Genomic DNA, 17,651 nt, shown 5'->3' on the forward strand with positions numbered 1-17,651 from the left:
TCTCTCTCCCCCCTACCCTCTTCTTCTCCTCCCATGCATTGTTCCTCTGCCTATGATAGGAAATACATTACAAACATGAACCATGAATAAGTTGACCATGCTCATTGAGGAATACATCTCTCTCCCCTACCCTCTCCCTCTCCACCCCACCATTGTTCCTCTTCCTGTGATAGAAAATACATTACAAAAATAAACCATGAATAATTTGAACATGCTCATTTGTGAGGAATACATTCCAAACATAGTTGTGAGAAGTTAAATTTTGAAATTAGAGGAAATTGAAATGAGACCATATTGTTATATTATATATACAAGAAAGTAAGTGGAATGTAATATAACCATATTTTTGTAAATAAAAAAATTAATTAGCAGAGAAAATTGTAGCTAATGAATAAGTGGAGTGAGATAAAATCCCACTATTATTACTATTATTATTATTATTATTATTATTAAAATAAATAATTACATCATATTATTAAAAGATCATATTATTAAAAGGGTAATTTACAGCGCCACCTCTTGAAGAATACCACAATTATAAAAACACCCCCTCTATTTCACTAAATTAGACTCAGACCCCCTACCATCAGTCACTATTAAGAAATATACCTTATTTGTTGATATCAGCAACTCTATTTTATTTTAAATACCAAAATACCTGTACAATAAATCAATATTTCTTTCGCCCAAAATCTTAATTGTTGGACCACCTACGGCAGCGGCGTCGGACGGATGCGTCTCGATTGAACTTGAGAACCGTGAGTTGCAGAAAAATTATTGCCCAAGTCACAAGCCCTAGAACTGATTCCATAGTTGCCATGGCTTCTTCCTCCAAGCAAGAATTTGTGGCCCAATACAGAGCGAAGCTCAACAGGTTCCCAAGATCTCACAGCGTCTGAGACGCAAAGATCGCTTCGAGGGTCGACGAGAAACTAGGGTTTCGTCTGGAACAGATTGGGGCTTCAGATGTAGAGATCGACCTTCATGAAGAGCTCTCCAGGCTGGTCCATTACAAGAGAATGGTTATGCCCCTCTTTGATTCGGTGAAGCAAATTGTGGTTGGCGTGTCAGGGGGCTGAGAAATTGGAGTCGCAGTGATCGAGGTGAGCTGATTCTTGGGTTAGGGTTTCAATTGGAGAGTATTAATTTGAGCACACAGGTAGTGATCTGGTCTGGTTTATCGGATCCACCAGTGGCCGAGCTTTGAAGTCGGTGGTCCAAGGATTACTTTTAACATCGGAGGTCGAGAAGCTTCACTCCATGAATCTGCTTCTCTTTATGGCTTCCATGGCAGCTCTATTCTACTTCCCTTCACTTTGTACATTGAGGGCAATGTGGCTGCAATTACCTTTGAGAAGGCCAGGGAGAATCGTTTTATTGTGATTCTGCTTCTGGAGAATGCTACGGTGGCTTATTTGGGCGACATTTCTATTCCATCAATCTCCATTGCTCTCTCTCAAAGGATCCTGTATCTTGGGGCTCCCTTTGCGCCTACATTTCAGAATCAAGTAATCAATCTAACAACAGATTTGCAGAGAATGTTTCACATTCAATCTGATAGTTTCATCGATAAAAAAGGTATCATCAAATCAGATAAAAAAGGAATAGCAGGGAAGAAATGTCTAAGAACGAAGAGCCGGTCGTCAGGATCCCTTATTCAGCGAACTACAAATATGAAGGCCCGGTGGTGCAACAGCAGCTGCAACAATACCAACAATATTATGTGGGACAAAACCCATATCAGGCTGGAGCCATCCCTCCCAACGCCATTTTCATGGATCCACAAGGAATGCCCTTGTAACAGACCATGTATAGAGATACCCCCGCACCCTTCAGCTGCCCCTATTGTGGCACTTCTGGCATCAACAACGTCAGGTAATATAAAACCATTCATCATCTCTTCCCCTTTTGTGCCCTTTTCTTAGGATTAAACCTATCTCAAACCAAAATTATTAATGAAATGAGGATCGTCCTCTCAATGTTAGGGGTTTTCAAAAATTCTGAAGAAACCCCTTGTGTTTCCATCGACGATTGTTAAATCAGAAAGGCCTATTTGGTTAACTTGACTAATTTCCTGGTGACCACAAGCATACGAGCCCATTGACGTTGCAGGTGTTGGGGACGCCAAATCCACCATGGCCGCGGTCGTATCAGTACTGATTTTCAGGAATCTGGTGACGGTGATGGGGATGGCGGCTTTGCTGTTACGATCATGGGGGTTGTTCTTTACAATGAAGCTAAGAAGAGATCTAGAGTTGCAGCTCATTAACCAGAGTACTAATAATTCAACAAAACTGCAATTTTTTTATCCGAGATTCAGTTTTTATCTTTCAAAATTTTCCCTTTTCCAACGGTGATAAGCACCGGTGAAGATCTGGACTCCTCTTCAGCGCCGACGTTGAAGTTGATGTGAATAAGGGAGGGATACGAGGTCTGAAGATGATGAACCTGTTTTAGTCAAGAGTCATTTCAACTTTTCACTTAACGATAACAGCGATTAATAGCAAAGGGTCTGAGTCTAATTTGGTCATAGAAAAGAAAATGAGTATTCCTATAATATTGGTATTCTTTAAGGGATGACATTGTAAATTATTGTATTAAAATATATTTTTAGGCAAATTCGTAATACGCAAGCAAATGTATTTTGTTTCCCAGATATTCACAACGGATGTGCCAGATGGATGTGCCAGATGGGTTGAAATGGACAGGTTGACCAACGCATAGAATATAATTGTATTAAATAACACTTCGACACACCAAATATAGAGAATTTCAATTGACATTCATAAGGCAAAGGGCGGAGAGACAAATGTCGCTATTCCTTAATACCTTGTAACTGGGAAGGAATGACATCTTCAGTCTCATAGTCTAACACAATGGTTCAGTGTACGGGTGTCAATTTTTAAATCGAATCGGAAAAATCGGTTGGATCGAACTGATAACAATATGGATTGAACCGAATTGAAGCCTTATTAGGTCGGTTTGGTTTGGAGTATTGTAACCCCAAAACCAAACTGAGTTGCACTGAAAACCGGATGAACCCTAAACCAAACAGAAATCGACTCAAAATTTGGACCGAAACTGAAATCAAACCGGTAAGAAACCGAAACACTTCAAAATTCATTAAAAAAAATCAAAATTTACATAGTTTTGTAAACATTTGTATGGAAAGTCGAATCCAAACTGGACCAAAAACCAAAATCAACCCGATTACAAATCAATTTAAGAAACCGAAGACAAACCGAAACCAAATCGCACCAAAATCAAATCAAAACTGAAATCAAACTGAAACCGGAATTTTCTTATTGGTTCGGTTTTGGTTTCAACTTTTCCACACCAAAACCGACTCAACCCGGACCAAAACCGATCTAGACCGACCGATTGACACCCCTAGTTCAATGCAAGAGGCATGCCAAGATAAGTAACAGCGTGAAACCAACATATGCATAACATTGAGAAAATGAAATGCTTACTATAAAACATTGAAATTTGTCAGCCAATAACATCCCCTCAATTTTTGCTAATGGTTTTGGGATCAAAACCCATATCAAGGTTTTTCTATATAAAATGACTGTTTTGCCTGTGAAGTCAATTGATTGCCTAAACATTATTAGAATGGGCTGAAACTTTACGGATAGAATGAAAACATGATTTTAAGGAATGTCTTAATGTGGGCTAACACAATTTAGCCACCCATCCATTAAACCTTAGTCCTATAGGCCATATTCCTTTAAGCATAGATCTAACTATGTTCTCTACAAAATTTGTAGTGGGTCTTCATATCATTGGATATTACACTCAAAATTATTTTCTTGGTGTTTGCATCGTCAAAATCTTAAGGTCGAATCTCCCACAATCAGCCCCCAGAAGTTGAGCATACATCATTGATTGGCTAGCACATGGCAACCTCCTATTAGAAACCCTAAGCGGTGTGGCCAAACCTCCATTTTATTATAAATAAGCATACGACCTTATATTCATACCACACTTCAGATTTCTGATGTTTCAGGCTCTTACCTCTCTCCTCTCATTGGCTTTTGTCCCTCATTATTCAAAATCCCTAGGAAAGACTTGAAATCTAGGAAATTCCATAAAAAGCCAACAGAGATTCAAAATCATACAAAAATCAGGAAAATCCCAAAAAATTCCAAATTGTCTTATAAGCTGCAAAGTGCAACCGGATTACCGTAGAAGTGCTGGGAATCACAAAAAAAAATCCCCCTCTAACTATGGATGTAAACGGATCAAATTCAAATTAAGTAGGGTATTATCCGAATTTGAATTCATTTATTAATCTGTAATTTGAATTCTATCTATTTAAGCAATTGGATATACAGAATGGCATGGAGTTCGAATTTGCTTTTCTAAACAAACACCAAATATCTAAATATCGATTATGTCAACCAATTTACATAAAATCCAAAGCAAGAACCAGAGTCAATCTCCACCATCCATATTAGGGCATCATCGCTTTGAGCGATCAAACTTAGGGTTTCAAAGAACATATAGGTAAGACAACGGCTATAAAAGGTTTTCGTCCCCAATTTAGGGTTTCAGAGATCAAAGGGGAGGACGAGGACTACAGGTGAGCTGCCGTGCCCGGAGACGATCGGGAAGGCAGTTTCGGCCCCCAAACAGTCAAGGAATGTTGGATATGGCACGACGATTACAACGCACCCAACAGACGAAAATCGAATGCCTAAAGCAGAACCAGCGGTTCCAAAATTAAGAAATGAGAAAATGAAAACAAAAAACCATCATGCATCTTCTGATGGTCCCTAAAACAGAACCAGTAGTTCCAAGATCAAGAGAAAATGAAAAAAAAAAAATTGAAGAAAAAACTCTTTTATTCCTTCTCTTTGCAAACATCTTCAACAAAAAGTCTCCACCGTGATCGTTGTGACTCACACTTCTTCTGCCTTCACCATCATCCTGGTTGGCGAGTAAATATCTACACCAACTCTGCAAGTTATCATCGTTTTCCACTTCACCATCCCCATCTTTCTAGTTGATGAGCTCCGCACAACCTTTGCAAGTTTGCATCCTCTTCCACCGTAATGAATAACAGAAGAAAGAATGAGCTTTGTTTAATGGAATACCCAAAAAGGAGAAGACAAAAGGAAAATTAAAGTATAGCAATCATAATGTATCATTATCAACTTACGAGGCATTTTATGTTTTTAAAATGAAAAGTTTATGAATACTTTTGCCACACTATGGCATAACAATAATAATTTTTATCAAAAAAAAAAAAAACCATAAAAATAATAATAATAACATATAAAACATATATAATAGTCAATTTTTTTGATGAAATTTATCAACATTGGTCACCCATTCAAAAAACCAGAGGATAGCTAAATGAATTGGATAATAATTGGTTGGAAACTAGGATTATCGTATTTGTATCTGATTAGTTTTCAATTGGATTCGAATAGTTTCTGAATAGGGATTTTCTTAATGCGAATACTTCTAAATGAATATAAACATAAATCGAATATGGATTTTCGACTATCCATTTAATATCCCTACCTCTAGCCCAAAATTAGATTTTCTCTCTCCTACCAAAGTTCATTGCAAAGTGACGAATTGATCCAAGGTTGCTTTGAAATTATCGAATTCTATCAGATTCCTTAAAAATCTGTTTGGACCACTAAAAAGGTAATTCCTTACCTTTTTGGGCACATTAGCTATTTTGCATATAGATTAGAAATATGTAGTTAATTTGTGCATATACACACATGGGTTTGGTTCTCAAGACCTAACCCAAGATTTTGCCGGCATGACGATATATGTGGAGATAATTACAATTTATGCAATTGTCATGCTATATTAGAATTATAAGCTTGCAGACATGCTTTTCGAACAATCCTAGCATATTTTAGGTTACATTCTTTCAAGTAAAGCTTATGGATTATACAATAATAGACTTGAAACTTTTGTGGATTATGAAAATGTCAAGGTTAATGAGCAGAGAGATATTCCCTCAAGTTCAAGTAGTGAACTTCAACTCTTTAAGAAACTTGATGAGAATGACAGAGTCGATGACAGGTCTAAAAGCAAAGATGAATGTGATGATAAGGGAGTTGATGCAGAGTCAGATGAGCAAAGAAGGCACAACAAAGTTGATTACTAGATGACAGATGATTTGATCATTTGTGACCCCATTACAGGTGTTCAGACTAGAAGGATGAAAATTAGCACTTACCCTTTTTTATCGTGTGTTGAGTCAAGACTTGTTGAGGAAGCTAGTAAGGATGAGAGATGGCTATAAGCTATGAATGAAGAGCTTGACCAAATTGAGAGGAATCATACTTAAGATTTGGTCAAGGTTGGACCAATTAACAAGAATATAATTATCACCAAATGAGTCTTAAAAATTAAGTTTAACAAAGACGGTTAATTTGTAAGGAATAAGGCAAGGCATGTTTACAACGGTACTCAAGTATAAAGCATTGATTTTCGAGGAGACTTTTGCTCTAGTTGTAAGACTTTCTGTTGTCAGGATATTCTTCGAATTGACAATACACAGATTTCAAGGTCTATCGGTAAAGTTCGCATTTTTGAATGACAACTTATAAGAGGAAGTTTACACAAAGCAACCTGATGGTTTCCAGTTGAGTGAAGACCCACACTTGTGTGTCGGTTAAGAAAATATTAATATTGGTTGAAGCAAACTCCACGAGCACGGTACTCTAGACATGACTCCTACTCATGCAAACTTGGATTAACGAAGGGTCTAATGGATAGCAATCTTTACATTAAAACTGAAAAGAGCAGTCAACTTGTAGTTGTTGTGATGTTGATGACATCATCATCTTTGGGGGACACAAGGATGAGCTGTGTGAGGATTTTGTAATGAGAATGCAAGATGAGTTCAAGATGTGTTGGACGAGCTCTCCTTTGACTTAGGTTTATGATGATTTAACTAAAATAATGTATTTTTATTTCTCAAGCCAAGTATGTGAGAAAGATGGTGAAAATGTTCACTATGGGGAATTGCAAACTAGTCAACACACTTGTAATGACTGGGTGTAAGTTGAGTAAAGATGATGACTCTTCTTCAGTTGATCACACTTCATACAGGTCAATGATTAGAATTTTATTGTATTTGATAGGTAGTAGGCTTTACATATTACAAGTATTGTGTATGGCGGCAAGATTCCAAGCAGGGCCAAAAGAGCACATATGGTAACAATGAAGAGGATTTTTTTATATCTGAAGGGGGGACCAGTGACTATGTGTTACCAAGAACTTCACATTGCCATCCTATTTGATGCATATTGGGCAGAATGTGTTGATGATAGAAAGAGCACTAGTGAGTACAATATGCATGTCTGGAATGTGAAGTTCTTGGTAGCTTAGCACCGTAAGAAAAATGATTTAGTTTTGCTTTGCACTGTAGGCCGAGTACATAGCGACAAGATCATGTTGTACACAGGGTGCAAATTTGGCTCCACCGGCCCGAACCAGCCCTTGGCCCTCCCTGATCCTGAACAAGTATCGACTTGAAAATTTTGGTTCTGAGGGCCGACTCAACCCTGGAATTTCAAACCCTGAGTCAAGTTCAGGGCGGGTAAGGGTTGATGTTTTTGGCTCGCCCAGCTCGCCCTAACCCGACCCTAATTTTTTTACCTTGAGTTTAACCTTGGTTTTGGCCCTCCCTGGCCCTGGTTTTTGCCTCTGATGTTGATTTTGGATTTTTCATTTTCTTAGGATGTTTTCCTCTTTGTTTAACATGACAAGGGTTTTGAGATCTTCGGATTGTTTGCCTTATTAGGATGATCTCTTTGTTTATCATGACAAATAATTGAATTTTTCTGGATTATTTGGTTTCTTAGGATGATCTCCTCTTTGTTACCATAATAGTTGGTGTTATTTATATTGTTTCAGTGTATGCTTTAGGATGTTCTCCGCATGACAAGTAATTTGTGGCTTTGTGTTGTTTATCTCCTCTTTATTATGAATATTTTTTATTTTTTAGTTATTTCATATTCATTTTGCAGGATCAGGGTCAGGGTATACCTAGCCCTTGATGGCAAACCAGGGTCAAGGTCAGGGCTAATCAGGGTCATCCTGGTCCGAACCTGAAAAATTAGGACCAATCAGGGCAGGTAAAGGTTGGGCTGAACCCTGAAGAGTTGGGTCTGGGTTGAAGTTTTGCGGCTCTGAGTTGGTCAGGGCGGGTTTGGGCTCAGTTAAGGGGACTCAGGGTTGGGTTAGGATTTTAAGAAACCTAGCCCAACTTGGCCCTATTGCACCCCTAGTTATACATAAGTATTGTGGATAAAGCAGATATTGAGAGATTTAAGTGTTTAGGTGGATCAGCCAGTGCAAGTGTACCATGACAACACTAGTGCAATCAACATTTCCAAGAAGTTGGCCATGTATTCCAAGACAAAACACATTACAAACTTGTATCACTTCTTGAGAGACATGGTCATAGAAGGAGAGGTTATATTAGAATTTGTTCCCATAACTGAGTAAGAAACTGATATCTTCAATAGACTACTTACAAAAAAACATTTTGAGTTTCTCAAATAGAAGCAAGGAATAATAATTCTTCCCAAGCACTAGGTGCATAGGGAAAGGGGGAGCATGTTGTTTATTGATGTTGTTCCCATATGGGACACAGGGGAGTCCAATTACATCCTTTGTATTTGTTTTGAAAGGGGGAAAGAGATTCCCCATCACTAAATGGGGAAAGTGAAACATGTTTGGGTAGAATTTGTTTGGAAATTCTATAGATAATGGAGTGTGTTCTCAGTCTGTTTCGATTAGACAAGTGATAAGAAGGTTGCCAATTACTCCAAAGGGGGATATTATTATATATTGGTTGTTCCTGTTTGCAACCTAGGCTATGTGTCAATGATGGGGTTGCTATAAATGATTACATAGCAGCGATGTGGCAACATACCATCACCTTGCATACTTGAAGATTCAAGTTCCCACTCTAAAGGGTAATTGAGGTTTGCATTTTGAAGAGGGGCTCTTAGATTCATCAAGATACCTCTTACTCTTTATTTTTGTATGAGATTTCAATACATTTTTAATATGTATATGTGTATGTTAGATTTAGGTGCATCAGGAGAAAAGCTATACTAGCTTGAGTTGTAGGGCATTTGTTGTCAGCCCATATTTACTTTTTACATTTGTATGGGAAATGGGTGTTCTCTCTAATAGTGGAAACTTTTTATAGTATTGATGCTAAATGCCATCTTAGTTCTATATTGAGAAAATTAGGTGTGGGTGCTCTCTACTGTAAGAACAGTTAAAAATTGAGTATTGAGTATTGAGTAGATATATAGCTTTTATAAGCATTATTCTGAGGACGTAAGACATTTTTCTGAACATCATAAGATCTTTGTGTTAAGGGTATGATTATTTTATTATTCCTCGTATTGAATTTAGAATGTGTGGGCTGTAGGATGGGTGTACACTCTTGGAAGTACATATGAGCGGACGAGTGTGCATAAAAATGTGTGTGTGTGTGTGTGTGTGTGTGTGTGTGTGTTTGCTAGAGTGAAGATTCGATTTACTAGTCAATGTGCACAATCAAAATAAGTTTTGGATTTGGTACATTAATTCACCCCTTCTTAGTGTCATTTAGGACACAACATGAGGTACTATGTATAACTTTTCTACCTTTTCTGTCATCCTCTACAAGAAGAGTATAATGAACTGGATGTCTAAGAGTCCTTCCACTATGCCAAGGGTTAAAAGATTGCTCTATAGTAATCAGGGTGTTATTTAGGTTGAGTTATAATGGTGGGGACCGAGTTACTAGATAATTTTTTGATGTCTACAAGATGAGACCTCGAAATAGCTTAGATCCTCTTCTAGAAACGTTGCATGCTCACTGAAAAAAACCTTTTGTTCTATATAAAAGTAATGCCTGATGGTAACCTTTGGGTATTATAGGCATGGAACGATTTATAGTACCCTCAGAGTTGTATTCCTTTCCACAACTCCAAAGATGTCCTGGCATATATTTATAGGCACCCTGTTGATAACATAGTTGTTTTTAGGGTATATCCCAAAAAATATAGTGACAAATCAGAGTAAATAAGCATGGAACGTACCATGTCCAATAAAGTATGTTTCCTTGTCTTTGAGACACCATTTTCTTGTGGTGTCACAAGGGAGTCAACTGTGAAAAAAATTCTATTATCTTTCATATAGTCCTTAAACTCATCAAACAAGTACTCCCCACCTCAATAAGATCTAAGGCATTTGATTTGATTGTCTAATAGGTTTTAAACATCATCTTGGATTGTTTGAACTTTTCAAAGGTTCCAAATAGAAAATTTTCGATTCAAAGTGATGGATTGATCCTCACGCAGTATGGATATTTGAATCAAACATCAACATAGGGTTTAACCTTATCTCTTAGTGATGCAAGCGATATATTTATGACTGTTCAAGTACAAATTATGACTGTTCACAGTACTTGAACATTGAACTCGTAGAAGTAGGAATCACACTCCTCTCGATTCTTGATGGAGCAAGAACGTAGAGGAATGCTCCTTGAGATGTCGGCATCCAACAGTTTGAGAGAGAGAGAGAGAGATTTTTGGTGAACTCTGATTCTCTCAAAATCGTTTAGAGCTAGAAATAGAATATCTTTCTCATCTCTTTAGGCTAAATATCTTAATTGGATTCTTTCCTTTTATTGAATTCTTTGTGCCAAGTGGGGCAATCCTATTGGTTTGTATACTCAAACAACTTAATTAGAGTCATACTTAATAAACTAATTAACATAATTATCTATAAAGATCCCTTAATATGGTAATAACCATAAAACGCAAAATGATGAAAAACATAACATGTAGATCCCTTTACTTCAGAATATCTTATAATGGACCTTAGGGCATGGAATTAAATTACTATTATCACCTAGTCCATTGAATAAGTAGAACACAACATCCTAATAGTTGAATGGAGAACAAGTGAATGTAATAAAATATTTATAAAATATAATTATTACAAATAATAACTTTATAAATTCTTTGCAAACAATTAATAATTGAACACAGAGCTTGAAATTTCATCCAATCAAATTTAGGATTCTCTCCCAAGATATTCTCTTTATATGTGAAGTGAAATCCTTATTAAATGTTACTTTCATTGACAGGCATACATAATAGACCCAATGAAGTGATGTACAGCCAATCGGATATAGGCATCAACCATATGTACATTAAAGTATATAATGTTGGTTTGCAATGATAACTTCTCAGATCAGGGGACCACACGATTTTCACGAGAACCCTATAACATAAAATATCTAATAGTAAACCATGCCGAGTTTTCAAATGATCGAGTTGATACATACACACGCACACAAATGTGTACTCTCATTTATGTTTGGAATCTCTATTCACAAAAGCACATAATAGTGTAACAACCATGCCAACAGAGAGCCCAACTCCGTCCCTAGTGGTGAACACTTTAAGGTCATACCTCTGGATGCATAATCGCCCATAAAGATAAAAATATGAATTAATTCTAATTCAATAATTTACTTAGATATGATGGAAACAATAGCCAACAACCCCAACTAACTTAGGCTCTGTGCTGTAACGATTCTGTTTTTTTAACATGATTTTGGGGCTAGCACACTTTTTTGCATTTCTATTTTTTTGGAGTGATTCTGCATCTTAAATGTTGTATGGTAATCGCAAAAAAAAATTGATTTTGTAACCTCAAAGAAACAGAAACATGTATGGTTCGTACTTAACAGAATCGTTTCTGTTAGAAACCAATATTTACATAACGTGCCATTGACAAGTTCCTTAACTAAGAACAACTTAACAAAGGTGAGTTAGGCCTGCCAGTGGGCTTTAAGATCAACAAATCAGTTCAGTTAGCACTTTGTAAAAAATCTAATATTCCAGATCTACTTCCACTTTATTGTTCTGAATTGAAGGATTGGATGCATAGAGCTTCTTTCCGACAAGAGTTGCAATGCCATTTTGACAGATTAAAACCCTTCAAGTTATTTGTAGGTTTAATTTTTGCCTATGTACCCATTGTTCTGCAAGAACTCTCAGAGTTCTTTTTTGCCATTCTTAGCAACCTGTTGTGACAGAACAGAATATGTAATTAATTACCCCTCTCATTGTTATTCTGGTTCTCAACAAATTAAATAGTTCCATCCAGCTGTGGAGATCTGTTAAAGAACCATATGTTGAATACCGTTGACTGAAAAGCAACCTTTTCTGATCTTGTTATTTCATCTCCCAAATCCCTGCTTTCTTTCTTTCTGATTTCTTCTTCTCTACCTTCCTAATTCTCTAAAACCCAACTCCAAACCCCAGTACTACTCAGGAGTCTCACTCACACCTGACCACCTCCAGGGCTTCTGCTCCTCTATTTCTGACTTACGCTCATCTTAGAGAAGCAGAGGAGATATCAAGATAAGCAGAACTGCGGCAGAGAGAGAGAGAGAGAGAGAGAGGATAGGGGGTGTGAAAACGAAAAGGAATCGAAACATTCAGCAGTCATGGAGGTTGATCTCTTCGGATTTCTGCACCTGGTTGCCTTACCTTGTAGCCCACAGAGAGTGAAAAAGTTTATATTTTTTCAGAGATGAAGGCACAGAGGAGGAGGGAGAAGAGATCAAGAAAGAAAGGGAACGAGAGTGAGAGAAAGAGAAAGAGAAAGAGAACGAGAAAGAGAAAGAGAGAGAGAGATCTTCGTTTACCTTGAAGATGGTAGATCGAAGATGGCAGAGCTACTCGCCTCTCGCCTCCGCCTCCTTCTTGCCTCGCGTCTCCTTCTCGCCTCTCGCCTCTTGCAACGAAAATGGGGTTAGGGTTCTTCAAACATAACAAAGTTATGTTTTGAGGGTAATTTCCCAAATTACCCCTCATAACTTATAAGTGATACCTATTTCGGCGCCTTTTGCTCAGAATGAATTCTAAAAGTGAAAAGCAAGTATTTTATGCTCCAAAAAATGGATTCAAAAGTCTCATAAGTGCCCCGTTCATTTCAAAAAAACAAGCAATTGAACCGGGCTTTCCATACAGGTTTTACCTTATTTCTGTTTCAAAAAAATAAAAAAACATCAGAACCCATTTTTTAGATCGGTACAGTACAGAGCCTTAGTTTCTCATCTCGCTTTTGATGTGGGATTGAACTCTTGTCTCTAGACTTGGCTCTTAAGTGTGGATAAGGTAAACTACTTGGTAGTTTTTAGAATGTGAAGACATGTCTTTGATACCCTTTAAATTGTTTCTCTTTTCCAAGCAACCCATTGATCTGAGAGTCGTGTCGTTACCTAAGGTAATGAGCCTTGAACAAATCGTAGAATTATAATGAGTCACCATTTTCATATTTTGAATATATACACCCATATAGGACCATCAAAAGGACAAGACTTGGGTGGGCTAAGATAGTCCCAAAATCTGGCTCTACAATGCTATGTCAAAGCTCAAGAGTGGCCTCAACCGAAATGTTTTTCAAATCCAAGCCAAACCCAACATTCTGTAAAATTGGAGAATCAAGCCTAACCCTGAATTTGAAGGAAGATTTTTGGTCAAAGGACTTTCCTTGCACCTACTAACTGTCATTTCAAATGGATCTTGAAACTACATTGTGTGGCTCTCACAAATTAAACACATTTATTTCAAATTATATAATGCATATAATGGGAGAGATAAGATGCAGGGTATTAATTAGGTAATAATTCCTCAATTTATGTGTATATTACCCTTTTTGTCCTGTATTTGAAAAAACAAAACATTTCAAACGCATAATGTTCATTTTCATTTTTTTTTTTCCGTTCTCAAAACATTTGAATATTTTTTTTTTTCCGTTCTCAAAACATTTGAATTTTTTTTCTCTGCCTTGTTTAATTTTCAATCCCTTTTAAATAAGGGTGTCAAACTGGAATCGGAACTGAAAATCAAAATTGAAATCGAACCAAATAAGCTGAACCAAATCAAATAAATTCGGTCTCAATTTGGTTATGGAATTTAGGCTATGTTTGGTAGCCAAGAGAAGAAAAGAAACGAAAAAAAAAAAAAAAAAGAGAAGAAAAGAGAAGAAATGATGAGAAAATAAAAAGAGTATGTATGTTTTGGTTACCAAGAGAAGAAAAGAAAAGAAAAGAAAAAAATTCAAAAAATTTTGAATTTTAAGAGAGAGATAGACACATAGGAAATCATTGTGTAATCATTCATTTTTTGTCTTATAATGTTTTCATGTTTTCTTGTGTTTTTGGCAAGAAAATTTTTGGGGGAGCAAAAGAAAATTTCACAATTCCCAAGAGGAATTTTGAATTTGAAAAGGGAAATCTTCTCTTGGGTGAAGATATACCAAGTGCAAAGAAAAATTCTTAACCCAAGGAGTACGTTTTTTCTTTTCTTTCCTTTTCTTCTCTTGGCTACCAAATACAACCTTAGTATTTCAATAGGTTCAGTTCCTACTCTAGCATAAGAATTGTCGGTGCGAACCAACATCAAACCCAATTGGGATTTTAATATATTATAGTATACTACTATATGATAATATTAATGTATTGTAGTATATTAATAAAGGGATAGGGTTCCCTAAAAGGTAGGGTGGCTCCTGCACCAATGCGAGGGTAATGTAAGCACTAGTAGAAGCATCAACAAGGGCGGGATTTCCAACTTCCATGAGGTGTGGGGAGGTCATTTTACCGCCTTCCATGTTTGAGCGTAGGTGCCACGCTACCTGTTATGCTTATTTTTTCATTAATAAATTATAATACTAATATTAGTATTAGATAATATACCACATATATATATATATATATATAATATTAATATTTTATAAGGAGAGGTTCCTGAAAACCAATGTGGTTTCACAAAATAAAATACTGTGAAAGAGACGTGGATCTCCAAAAGTCTCCAAACTAGATGGAGTTTTCCAAAGAAACCTATTAGTGGAGGAAGACCTCCAAGGGATAAGAAACATAGGCCCGAAGAGAGAGCCAAAAAATGATCTGTTGTGTATGTCATTCATCATTCTAAAGATAAAGGGAGAAAAATAATATCTCTCCTCTCACCTCCGTAATCTTCTCTTGTGGGGTTTGCGATCCCCCTCTTCGTTTCTTGGGGAGTGGTTTCTTCTTTATCTTTCCTCACTCCCCCTCTTCCCGAGGTTGTTGCTTGTTAGGGTTATGTCCTTCATCTTTTAGATGAAATGAAGGGGATGGGTGGAAAACATGATATTTTGAGTTGTCACCTAGGATTTGAGGGCCTAGAACCCTGTGAGTGAGCTCGACACCGATTGAGGGATCGAGATCGAATAGGGGGTTTAATTCTGGTGAAAGGATTGAAGCCCCCGAATTTTGTTTCATGTTTGATTTTTTATAGAGATATGGGTCAGTGTCAGGTTAAAAAGTGAAAAGGTGTTAGGCACCCACCTCGCTCCGGAATTCTGATCTTTCAGCTAGATGCATGAATTTCGATAGATTCTCCCTGAAGAATTTTGATAGCCCTAGGCCAATATGCTTGTTATGTGTATGTGGCTGATGGATATGCATGAAACAATAACAAAGCAACTTAACTTATCCACATGACATGGTATTACAACTATTCCACTCACGTAATAATAGAAAGTTAACTAAAAAATAACCACGTGAAATGATGGAAATTACATCTATGCCCTTCACATGCAATAATAGGAATTTAACCTTAAAACGATCACATGGAATGGTAGAAATTATATCTATGCCTCTCATATGAAATAATACCCTAAAATGACCACATGAAATGATTGAAGTTATAGTTATGCCCCTCAATGCAATAATAGGAATTCAACCCTAAGCTTGTGGTAATTTGGGTAGCATAATGGTTGTATGAAGCTATATCATATGCTGATGCGAACAACATAACAGTTGTACGAGAGTATATCTTATGATGATGCAGACAGCGTAACGGCTATACAGAGTTATATAAGGGTGTTAATCGGTTCGGTTTCGATTTAAACAGTGCAGTTCGGTGTGGTTCACATTTATTTGGCTGAAACCAAAACCGTAATTTTTACTAAACGGTCGCACTTTCTGAAACTACAATCATTTAGTAAACGATTTCGGTTTCACAGTTTTAAACGGTTTCGATTTTGGTTTCTTCCATACGGTTTCTAAACGGTTAGCAATCAATTTGTTAGTTTATTCGCATATTTACTAAAATTTGTTTTTGATGATAAATGATTCAATCTTGAGAATTTGAAAAGCAAGCCATTATGTTTTATTAAAACAACTAAACAACAAAGTAAAAGAAAATATTATATTGAGAAAGTGAAATGCAAACAAAACTACTAAATACTAATGAACTACCGGTGGATGATGCTAAAGTAGGAGTAGAAGGCTTTGAAAACACATCTTCCAAGGCTTCAATTAATTCCTCTTCATCCGTCTCAGTTATATACAATTACTTAGAATATGAAACTAATGTCCAAAGAATTTCATACGAGGTTAAAGGAAAAAATATTACCTCCAAAAGTTGCATCGTACATCCAATCATGCAAGCGTACCGAAGCTTCAAAATCCCAATCGTTTTCACTTTAGGGTTTTTATCTTTTTGGAAATGATAACCGATTCTGCCATTGCCTTATTTAATAATTAAACGGGTTAATCAGATCGATTTTGAGGGTTTAAACGGTTCGGTTTTCATGGTTTCAATTCAGTTTGAAACCAACGGTTAAACGACTTGGTTTAGTTTCAACCCGTTTAGCTAATTGGCCCGAAACTTGAAACCAGAACCGAACCATTTACTAGACAATTTTACGGTTTTAGTGTAAACGGCTCGATTCTATTTCGATAAACGGTTTCGGTTTCAAATTCACATCCTTAGGGTTATATCACATAATCATGCGGATGACATAATGGCTGTATGAGGCTATATCACATGATAACACACTCAGTGTAGTGCCTGTATGATGCTATTTCACATGAAAACAATTGAAATGATGAACTCTATGCAAGCCAGGGTTAGGAAAGTTACCTGTGCTCAGAGTCAAATTATGGTTGATGATTCCCTCAACTTAGGTGTGAAGACGTCGCTTTCTTCTCACTTTTTTAGTGGATATGAGTTTTGGCAAAGATTCGGAACTTTCTAGGCTTCTCTAGGGTTTCTCACAAAAATTAGAATTTTTGGGATTTTTCTAGTTTTTTTTTTTTTTGGAAAATTAGGGTTTCGACAATATTCCGGCTTATTTGGGGTTTCCGATAGACTTCTCGGGATTTGTATAGAACTTTAGGGCTTTTCCGGAGAATTTCTTTTGGTTTTTTTTTTTTTTTTTTTTTGAGAGAAATGATCCCCAGTTGTAATTTTTCCAAGGTGTGTGGCATTTTTGTAAATAAGTGGGTCAAAAAACCTGGGCAGATATGCCTAGGGTTTGGCAGTTCGGCCTAAGGGCCTTAGGTGGATTGGCCTAAGATTGGGTAGATCTTCCCAGAAGTAGGGCGGCTGGAACCTTTTGGAAGGGGGATTTGACAGGTTTAGGATTTTTGTACTTTCGAGTGATCTGGGTATCGAAATTTTATGAGATATCGACGGAATCTTCTCGATGATTACTATCTGACAGGCAAGAATTTATCTCCATTTTGGCTTGAAAATCCATAGGAATCGAGAAAACAGAAGATTTGCCTTGTTCTAGCAAAGTTCTAGGAAGATGAT

General features: G+C 36.8%; 1 pseudogene; it reads left to right on the forward strand.

Moving 5' to 3' along the window:
* The first annotated feature begins 1,146 nt into the window (after window positions 1-1,146).
* LOC122059048 lies at window positions 1,147-2,656 on the forward strand (annotated as a pseudogene).
* The last annotated feature ends 14,995 nt before the right edge of the window (window positions 2,657-17,651 follow it).

The sequence above is a fragment of the Macadamia integrifolia genome, chromosome 13 (assembly GCF_013358625.1).
Source record: "Macadamia integrifolia cultivar HAES 741 chromosome 13, SCU_Mint_v3, whole genome shotgun sequence".
NCBI lineage: Eukaryota > Viridiplantae > Streptophyta > Magnoliopsida > Proteales > Proteaceae > Macadamia > Macadamia integrifolia.